Here is a 9,795-nt window from a genome sequence, read left to right as displayed (position 1 = left end):
GGGGACGGGGGGCCGGGAGCCAAGCGTCAGGCTGGAGGGGCTGCTGGGGTCTTCGCCTCGCCGAGTCACAAAGGGCTTCGGGGGGAAAGGACGAGATCTGGGACCCACACTCGTGCTGCCAATGGCGGTCTGACCCGAGACTCATCTACACGCCAGTGAAATGAGGAGAAGCGGCCTGATCCGGAATGGGCGACCGGGAGTAGAGGGCAGGGCAGCCTAGTGCACGCCCGGCCCGTGCAGAACGGCGGTCTCGAGAGCGCGGTCCCAACCCAAGACGCTCCTGGGAGGCCCTTAGAGCTGTGGACAGCGCTCTGGCCTCTGCCTCGGCTGCCTCAGCGCCACCCAGGCCGAAGTTAGTCCTCCGCACCCCACCCTTCCCTACCACCTGATGGGCTTTTGGGGGGCTGAGCTCGACCCGGGCCTGTCGAGTACGGGGCCTAAGGAAGATCACTGGGAACCAGGACCACACAGCTGGTAAGCGATGCCATTGAAATGCACATCCCCTTGGCCGCTGAGCTCTTAGTAGGGGAGCTAGCCTTGGACCCTGGTACCTGGCAGTTTCTCACACAGGCGCTCAGGAAGGGTTCTGGGAGGAGTGGCAGCTGTTTCCTCGTCTGTCAGAGGGGGTGCTAGTGAGGACTCAATGAGATGGTGTGCCTAAGACACCTGTCCCCATGCTAGTACCACCGTGATGGTGATGGTAACCTCTGGGGAAAAAGAAAGCTGGTGCCGACGCTTCTGAAACTTAACAGAGGCAGGAATCACTTGGGGATATTGAGAAAATTCAGATTCCGAATCAGTGGATGGTGTATTTCTAACCAGCTCCCACGTGCTGGCGATGCTGCTGATCACGTGTATTAACCGTGTGGTGCTAGTCCCCACCCCAAGCCCAGTTCCCTCCCAGTGCTTTCTCTGCACGTGTGCAGTCACCTGAGGAGCTTTAAAAAATTGCTGAGGAGGCTGGGAAGGAGGAGGTTCCCCGCCTTCTGGAGAGCCTTAGAATTGCTCTGGGGTGTGGCCAGGGCATCTCAATTTTCAAAGCTCCCTAGCGGACTCCGTTCTGCAGCCTGGGTTAGAAGCGCAGCATCGGAGGTGTCTGCGAGGGCAGTTATGTGAGCAGAGGGGATTGGAAGTTCACCGGATACAGGTGTGGAGGACAGACTGTACAGAACCTGAGGCTGAGTCACCAGCTAGGAGGCTGGGCCAGGTGTGAGATTAAAGATCCTGGCTAGGGTGGGGCTGACAGTCAAGACCAATTCCTCTAAAGCTCCTTGCGTTGGCTGTACAGAGGGAGAGGCCTGGGACAGCCTGGGGAGAGCTGCCGAGCAAGCTCGGCAGGTGTCCTGCAGGGCGTGTACCAAGGAGGGGCTCCTGGTGCAGCAGGGTGCCAGAGACAGGCAGGGGGGCTGGGCTGGTTTGCTGGCCTCTGCCTGTCAGTGTAAAGGGGAAGGCTGGCTTTGCAAGAGGCCAGCTCAGCCAACCCGGCCCTCATCCCTCCATCGGCATGACTCACCTGTACAAACAATCTTATGATTACTGTTTATTGAGCACCACATGGGGTCACGGTCCTAGACATTTCACATTAAGACACCACAATCTTTTCACTTTATCTCACTGTAAACACCCTGGCAAGTGAGGAAGCAAGGCTCAGAGAGGTCACGGAATTTGCCAGGACCACACAGATCAAGATCCGAAGCCATGATATTTCCATCCCACTCCTTTGCCTGTACTCACTCAGGCTCTAGCCTTCGTCTTGAATGCTGTTCCCCTTCATTGCAGTTTATCTAAGCTTTACCACTTGCTGAGTCCAGGCTGACACCTCAGCTTGCCTTGGGTTCCTCTCAAGGCCTTACAGAGCCCCTTCAGCTCCGGCCTGTCACTGCCCTTGGGCACCAGGCAAAATCTTGCATCCCTACTTGCATCCCCACGGGTCATGACTCCTGCCTCAAGTGGCCAGGGCTCTAAGACCGGACACCCCATGTATCCTCCTAGAGGCCCCAGGCCTCACCAAGTGTGTGGTGCTGCCAGGGCCAGGGCTCAGGTGAGGCAGGTGGGGTCGTGTGACTGCTTCTAGTTGTAGCTGGGAGAAACCCAAGGAGGACTGATGCAGGTATTGTTGTGAGCCAGCTCAGGTCTGAAAGTGACTCAATAAAATGGATCATCTGCTTTGAGAACTTTCTCCCAGTGCGTCTGGGTGTTGTTGGGGTGGGCTTATCAACTAATTAATATACTGTGCTTTCATAACTCTTCCCCCAGTCAAAGGGTGCTAAACCCAAAGGTTATCAAACCATTGAGCTTTGACATAAGAGTAGAAGTGCGTAGGGTGCATCACCTCATCCAGGTTTACACACCCAACTTTGGATGGGTAACACCCAGTGGAACCAAAACCATCAAAGGGCAATTGACTAACTGATGGCTATTGCTACCCTCCCTTGAGATTGGACATCTGCCCTTTTAAACACTTCAGCTAGGTCAGGATCTGGGACGTAAGCATGCTGGCACCTCCAGGTACCTATTATCCTGAAGGGACAATGACAAGGCTTTGGTCAGGGAAGTTTTAGAAATCATTTAAACCTTCAGAAGTGGAAATGTTCAGGGTTCGAGAATATAAACATTAGGGTGGGAGAAGTCAAAGTTGAGTGATAAGGACCACCGTTTGAGTTTCTTCTTTGGGGACCTTCCCTGGTGTCTAATGCCTGCTTACCTCTGAACTTGTGGGTCTCAGAACCATTTTTTTCTCCTTGAATTTAGAAAACAAAACAAAACAGCAACAACAAAAAATGCAGTGCCAGGTCCCAGCAAGTGACCAGACCCACATGGGAAAGGTCTGTGTTCAGTCCCGGGACTTCCCTGAGTGTGCTGCACATGTGCATGTGTGGCCGTGACCTGGACTGGCTAAAGCTGGGGTGAACCATGGCATGAAGACCATGTTGGGGGTATGTCCGTTTGTCTGTCATTCTGTCTCTCATATAAGAAATAAGCACACAGAAAGCAGGATGGCAGAGACACTGACTGTACAGCGTGAGCTCGCCCACATTTCCTAACCTGCCCTGCTGTGGCAGGCAGTGCCAGGAGGCCAGTCCTGGCCGTGAGCTGAGCAGAAGTGTCATCGCCGTGGCCTGACTAGTCCAACCTGCAGTGTAATTTACTAGATAGGAGCCTCACAGCACAAATGAGGCTTGGAAAATGCTTCAGGAACACCAGCAGCACAGGCTGGAGAGCATACTTCTACACACCGCTCGCTCGGCTAGACAAGCAGTGACTTGGAAATCTTTTGCAAAAAAGGCTTTCACCTTAAAGTGATCCTGGTCGTTCTGGGTCGCCTGGAGCGCGGGAACCATCACTGAGAACACACGTCTAACCCGCCCACACCTGTTACTGTGTTGTCAGGCTGTGGGTGTCCTGGGCTGTTTGCTGGGATGGTTCGCTGCCCTTTGTGTGTTTTGCTTAAGTGAGCATATTTGCACTTCCCGAGCTGCCCAGTGACAAGCAGGAGAGATCCAGACACCTTGCCAGAGAACAGAGGGACTGGGAACAAAACATTCGCCAGGAGGGTCCTGAACCTCTGGAGTCAGACTTTCCTGCTTTTGTTAAAGATGATGCACTTTTTTTTTTAAAGAGACTTTTTTTTTTTTTTTTTTTGCAAAGAATGTGTGTGCTCACCAGAGAGAGAGATGGAGAGATAAAAAGTGAGAAATCACCCCCACGGTGAATGGCCATGCCATAATCCTTTCTCCTCCATTCTCCTCTCAGGATCTTGGGCATGCCGCACGCGTGCCCAGCATGAATTTTTAAAAAAAATTTTTGGACAGGTTTTTGCTATAGGGCACATGCACTCGCCAGAAAGACAGAGAGAGACAGAGAGACAGAAAGCGAGAAATCACCCCTCGGGGGAATAGCCATGCCGCAATCCCTTCTCCTCCAGTCTCCTCTCGGGATCTTGGGCATGCACACACACATGCCCAGTGTTAGTCTAAGCCACTGGGTCCGGGACTCAAACTGTGGTCAACTATATAGGAGTCCAGGGACAAAGCCATTATGCCAACTGCTGGTTCCACACCTGGCATGAATTTTAAGCCACCGGGTCTGGATTCAAACCGTGGTCAGCCATGTGGGAATACAACACCTTAACCACTACACCTGTGGGCCCTGATGCACCTTTTGAGGGTGCAGTTTTCTACTAATATTTGTGAATTCTTCAAGCTTCTTTTCCTTGAGGCCATTTATTCATTTAACAAGGGGTGAGTGAAGCTAGTGAGTTCAACCCGGATCTCTGCAGACATTATTATGGTTCACCATCTACAAGTACTCGGAGATCCTGAGTTCTCAAGAGTTCTCGTTTTTCACTCTCATCTCCAAATAAACGGAAGGCTCCAGGCCAAGTGCTCCCATCTGCCCACCCAATGGGCAAAGCCTCGCTGGCTATTCCCAGAGGACAGAGAATGAATGGAGGCCCTAGCTCTTCTTGGTTACAAAGACATTTACCAGAATAAGGGAGCACCCTTCCAAGGCCACTGCAATTTCTGAGCTAAAGTGTCTTTAGGAAAATTAGAGGCAGCTCTTTTTACTTTCATGCTCTCAAGCCACTCTGAAGGCTAATCCTTCAGCCTGACTGAGTCCCATACACGCTGGCCTTGGGATCTCCATGAGGCTGTATTCGCCTTTATTCCTAGTGGCTCCCACTCCATCTCTGTTAACTCCCTGCTCCATGGGCTTTTCTCACTTTCCTGCTCATCTCCAGATGCTGTATTTGAGGCAGGAACCACACAGACTGTTCTTTCAAGCAATTCTCTAATGTCTTACATAACCGCCCTTCAGAAAGTGATAGGACAGACATATGCTCTAAGAATGAAGGAGGGACTGTGAGAAGAAAAAGCCAAAGTGGTCACCCAAGGCCTCACAGAACACCTTCTTGAAAGCCAAAGGATAACCATTCTGGGTTGATATTTGCTCTCTTCCCATGATAGAAGGCCATCTTAATTATCCCAACTAAATGACTTTTTTTTTTTTGGAGAGGTTTTTGCTACATGGCGCATGTGCTCGCCAGGAAGACAGAGAGAGACAGAGAGATGGAAAGCGAGAAATCACCCCCCAGGGGGGGATGGCCATGCCGCAATCCCTTCTCCTCCATTCTCCTCTCGGGATCCTGGGCACGCATGCACACGCGCCCGACCTGAGTCTAAGCCACCGGGTCTAGGACTCGAACCGCAGTCGACTGCATGGGAGTCCAGCAACATAGCCATTACGCTAACTGCTGGTCCCCCACTTTTTGTTTTCTTTTTTTTTTTTTTTTTAAGGTTTTTGCTGTAGGGTGCATGTACTTGCTGGAGAAAGACAGAGAGATAGTGAGAGGGAAAATGAGAAATCATTCCCCATGGGGGATGGTCATGCCACAATCCCTTCTCCTCCAGGGATTTTTGGCACATACATACTCGCCCCCAGTGTGATTTTTTTTTAAGAGAGATTTTTGGCATAGGACACATGCACTCGGTGGAGAGACAGAGACTGAAAGCAAGAAATCACCCCTCAAGGGGATGGCCACACCACAATTCCTTCTCCATTCTCCCCTCGAGATTTTGGGCATGCATGGACATGTGTCCAGCATCTTTTAAGCTGCCAGGCCTGGAACTCAAACCACAGTCCACTACATGGGAACCCAGTGATTTAATCATTTCACCATCTGCTGGTCCCAACTCAGTGTGATTTTCAAGGTGCCTGGTTCAGGATTTGAACCGCAGTTGGCCATGTGAGAGTCCAGCGCCTTAACCACCACACCGTCTGCTGGGCCCCACAAATGACAACTCTTAAGAGGCAGAATGAATTCCATTGTTGGGTTTGTGTGCAGGGTGGATGCCTTGTTGGGTACAGCAATTCTGAAACACTTGAGGGAGACACATGGGATTTTCATGCGGTATCAGTCTCAGGTTGTCATGTGTACAGCAACGAGGACTCCTCTCCTCTTCTGATAAAAGAAACTGAGGTAGCAGAGATAAAGGCTGCAAGAGCCAGGACACACTGCTTCCTGCCACCTCGTCCTCCCCAGCCATTCTGACTGCTGCATCACCCAGGCAGACTCTTCTCATCTCTGATCTCTCTTCCAGGGAGGAAGAAAGGCGACACCGGAAGGCTGAGGCCAGAATAAAGACCTCACAGAGGACCCTCCCATCCATGTAGTCTCTGACAACTGGCAGCGAGTGGGACGCTCCATCAACCTGAGAAGCTCCTCAGAACACATACGGGTACATCATTCCCGGCGTGGGGAGGGGAGTGAACAGAAATAAAAAGCGAATTGACATACTCTCCAACAGATAAATCGGGAGCATCCTTCATCTCAGATGAAGGGAAGGGCTCTTTGCAGATGAGTGACCAGGGAAGGACATGACTAGATTTAACCCCTAATTAGTCTCCTTTTAGATTAATGAGAATTCTTTGCTGGAGAGTAGTTTTTTCATACGGGAATTAATGAATCCAAGTTAGCTAAGAACAGGTCATTATAAGGCAAAACCAATGTAGACTGGCAAAACGCTTCTCTGAGTCACATAAAAAGAAGTAAAAAAATTCTAAGTTACAGGACACGGTAACTTAAAATTACTGTATCAGAGGGGACCAGCAGCTGGCGTAATGGCTATGTTGCTGGACTCCCATGTAGTTGATCGCAGTTTGAGTCCCAGATCTAGTGGCTTAAACTCATGCTGGGTGCATGTGCATGCGTGCCCAAGATCCCAAGAGGAGAATGGAGGAGAAAGGATTGCGGTATGGCTATCCCCCCTGGGGGTGATTTCTCACTTTCTTTGTCTCACTCTGTCTTTCTGGCAAGCACACAAGCCCTGTAACAAAAACCTCTCCAAAAAAAAAAAACAAACAAAAAACACAGCAAAAAAAAAAAAAAAAAAAAAAAAACAAGGGAATTACTGTGTCAGAGCACTAGGAACCTCTTTTGTAAGTTTTGTTGTTGTTGTAATTTGCCAGAAGGCATGTGTGCTTACAGGGGAGAGAGCGAGAGAGAGCGAGCGAGAGCGAGCAAGAAAGAGAGAGAGAGAGAGAGGGAAAGCACACCCCCACCCCCCATGGGGGATGGCCATGCTACAATCTCATTCAACTCTCAGGATTTGGTGCATGGGTGCAAACATGCCCAGCAGGTCCTTGCAGTTGTTGGGTCCAGGCCTCAAGCTTCAGGGACAGCCATGTGGGATATAACCGACTTAACCACCATGCCACCAGCTGGCCCCTAAATTAAAAAAAAAAAAAAAAATTCATCTATCAATGTTACGGATCACCTGTGTTCTGGAGCTTACAAAATGTTAGCACTGGAGGGAACCAGCAGTTAGCGTAATGGCTATGTCGCTGGACTCCCACGTAGTCGACCGCGGTTCGTGTCCCAGACCCGGTGTCTTAAAACTCACGCCAGGCGCGTGTGCGTGCGTGCCCAAGATCCCGAGAGGAGAATGGAGGAGAAGGGATTGCGGCGTGACCATCCCCCCTGGGGGGTGATTTCTCACTTTCTGTCTCTATGTTTCTCTCTGTCTGTCTGGCGAGCGCACGCGCCCTACAGTGAAAATCTCTCAAAAAAAAAAATGTTAGCACTGGGAAGAACTTTAAAGTTAATTTTCAGCTTTATTATTAGAGCGACATCTAGAGAGGGTACAAGGGTACATGTTGACCAATCATCTAGGTGAAGGAGGAATAGACAGCACCTGTGAAGACTCATTGCACCAGGCTACAGTCTATGGTGATGCCATGAGAGAAGGATTCAACAGGCATCTCCGCAAACCGGCAGCGCTAGATGGACAAGGTTTTCATGAACAAGGATCATGCCGAAGAGCCACGAACTCAAGTGGGTAGTCATAAGCCTCGTGAGACATATATTTGTGCTCTCTCACTTCTCAGGATTCCACTTCTTAGGGAAGGCTGATTCTCCATGGAATTTAGGAGGGGCCTTCTCTAGCCATCTTTACCCAATTTTATTTCATTTTAGCAGCCTTACAGTCAGACTTTTAAGTCACTTAGACAATTGTACAGGACAGAAATAATGCTGTAAGAATTAAGACTGTGACAACCCTTCGGGCCTTTTAATAAGGATAAGCTTTTTATTTTCTCAGTGTCTTCTAAATCCCAAGGGTGATGGTGGGGACATGGGGACGGGGAATGGACGGTGGTGAAATAGTAAAACAATGTGTTCTATGAAGCAATCCCACATGGGAAGGTTCCCAGTTCAAATCTGGAGATCTCTCTGAGTACACAGATCTCCCTAAAGTCTGCGGCAAACCTTTAGGAAGCACAGAGGAAGGCTTACAGATCCTTACTTGTGAAGGGCCTCTCTGTTATAAAAAGAACTTCACTTAATGTGGCTTTGGTTTATCCCAGTATACACTGTAGTTGTGTCATTTAAACCTGTGGGACCTGATGGTGGCACAGCAGTAAAAGACACTCCAGGACCAACAGACGGCATAATGGTTACGTCCCTGGACTCCCACGTAGTTGACTGTGGTTTGAGTCCTGGACCCCGGCGGCTTAAAACTTAATGCCAGGAGTGTGTGCGTGAACTTATGCATGCCCAAAATCCCAAGAGGAAAATGGAGGAGAAGGGATTGCAGCATGGCTGTGCCCGCCCCCGCCCGGGGTGGGGTGGGGGGGGCTTCTCGTTTTCTATCTCTCTGGCTTTCCAGTGAGTACACATGCTCTTAAACAAAAATCTCTCTCAAAGCAAACAAACAAAAAAGAAGACACTCCACAAGGCTGACCTACTTGAGAAGATTCTGAGTTTGTATTTGCAGACCTGAGTACACTGGGCATGTGCGTGCCCATGATCTGGGGGCTGGCTGGGGATAGGGGTGGATCTTGGCATCAAGACTCTGTTGGGGGTGCTCACTCATGGAAGAAATGGATAAATAAACTTCAAAGAATAAATAAATAAAAGCTCTGTGAAAGTATAGGATCACATGGAAGAAATGACCAGACTATATTCTTTCGCTCCTCCCAATTTACCCAGTCTACCCTTCAAGACTCTAGGGAACAAAGGACCACTCGTTTGCCTCAAGACTGCCTGCATTTCCTTATTACACCCTGCAAAATTCTGAACATTTCTATATGTTCACTATCCCAACATTTCCATAGTACCCATGTCCGAAACTTGAATCAATTCAAATATTTACTCTAGACTTTTACTTAATATTTTTAAGTAGTTATAAAGCAAAAAGGCCAAATCATTTTCAAGTAAGTGACTTTTATTTTTCTCTGACATTTCACAGTCAATTTCTACAAAACTTCATACGTTCTCAAAAGAATTCACATTTGGAAAATGAATTTCTAGGCTAAAGAATTCATAGCTGGGAAACCACTTCAATATATGCATGAGAGTTACTTTTCTGCTGAAGGAATCAGAGTATAGAAGAAAAGCCAAACAGTATCATCAATAAAAAGCAACGAGAGTGTAATAAGTTACAAATGTCATTAAACTCCTATCAACCAATCAATGAACAACTTTTTCAAGATGTGTTTCAGTATTGCCAAAAGAATCTGCCCAAAGTTCTCTTAAGGGTTGGTTTGCACTAAAAATGGCTTCTTGCTTTCAGAAAACAGTAGCTCTGCCCCAGTACTTCATCCCAAATTCCATCATGCATGGCTAAGACCATTCTTACTTACAGCCTTGTGCAACCAATGGAGATCGTTCTGGTCAACTCCGAGGTTCCTCTGTTTGCTGATCTGCCTTCTGGCCACCAGTGTCTGTTGGCCTCAATGGGTCTCTCCTTCCAAGATCTAGCGTCTGTTTGGATGCATCTGTTTACAGCTCCTCTA

The 9,795-nt window shown here is 48.9% G+C and overlaps 1 long non-coding RNA gene across 2 annotated transcripts in view; it reads left to right on the top strand.

Annotated features, from left to right (window-relative positions):
- Positions 1-6: 6 nt before the first annotated feature.
- LOC114009377 (uncharacterized) overlaps positions 7-9,795 on the top strand; it is a 15,898-nt gene continuing 6,109 nt past the window's right edge. Inside the window, exons 1-2 of one of the 2 annotated variants that reach the window (XR_003550806.1) lie at positions 7-474; positions 6,102-6,239. This is a non-coding gene — a long non-coding RNA (uncharacterized LOC114009377). Of the gene's footprint in view, positions 475-6,101; positions 6,296-9,795 lie in introns of those variants that run through there. The other variant, XR_003550805.1, reaches the window with a different exon arrangement.

The sequence above is a fragment of the Tupaia chinensis genome, unplaced genomic scaffold (assembly GCF_000334495.1).
Source record: "Tupaia chinensis unplaced genomic scaffold, TupChi_1.0 Scaffold000528_1, whole genome shotgun sequence".
Taxonomy (NCBI): domain Eukaryota; kingdom Metazoa; phylum Chordata; class Mammalia; order Scandentia; family Tupaiidae; genus Tupaia; species Tupaia belangeri.
This window is presented reverse-complemented; position numbering and strand designations above follow the sequence as displayed.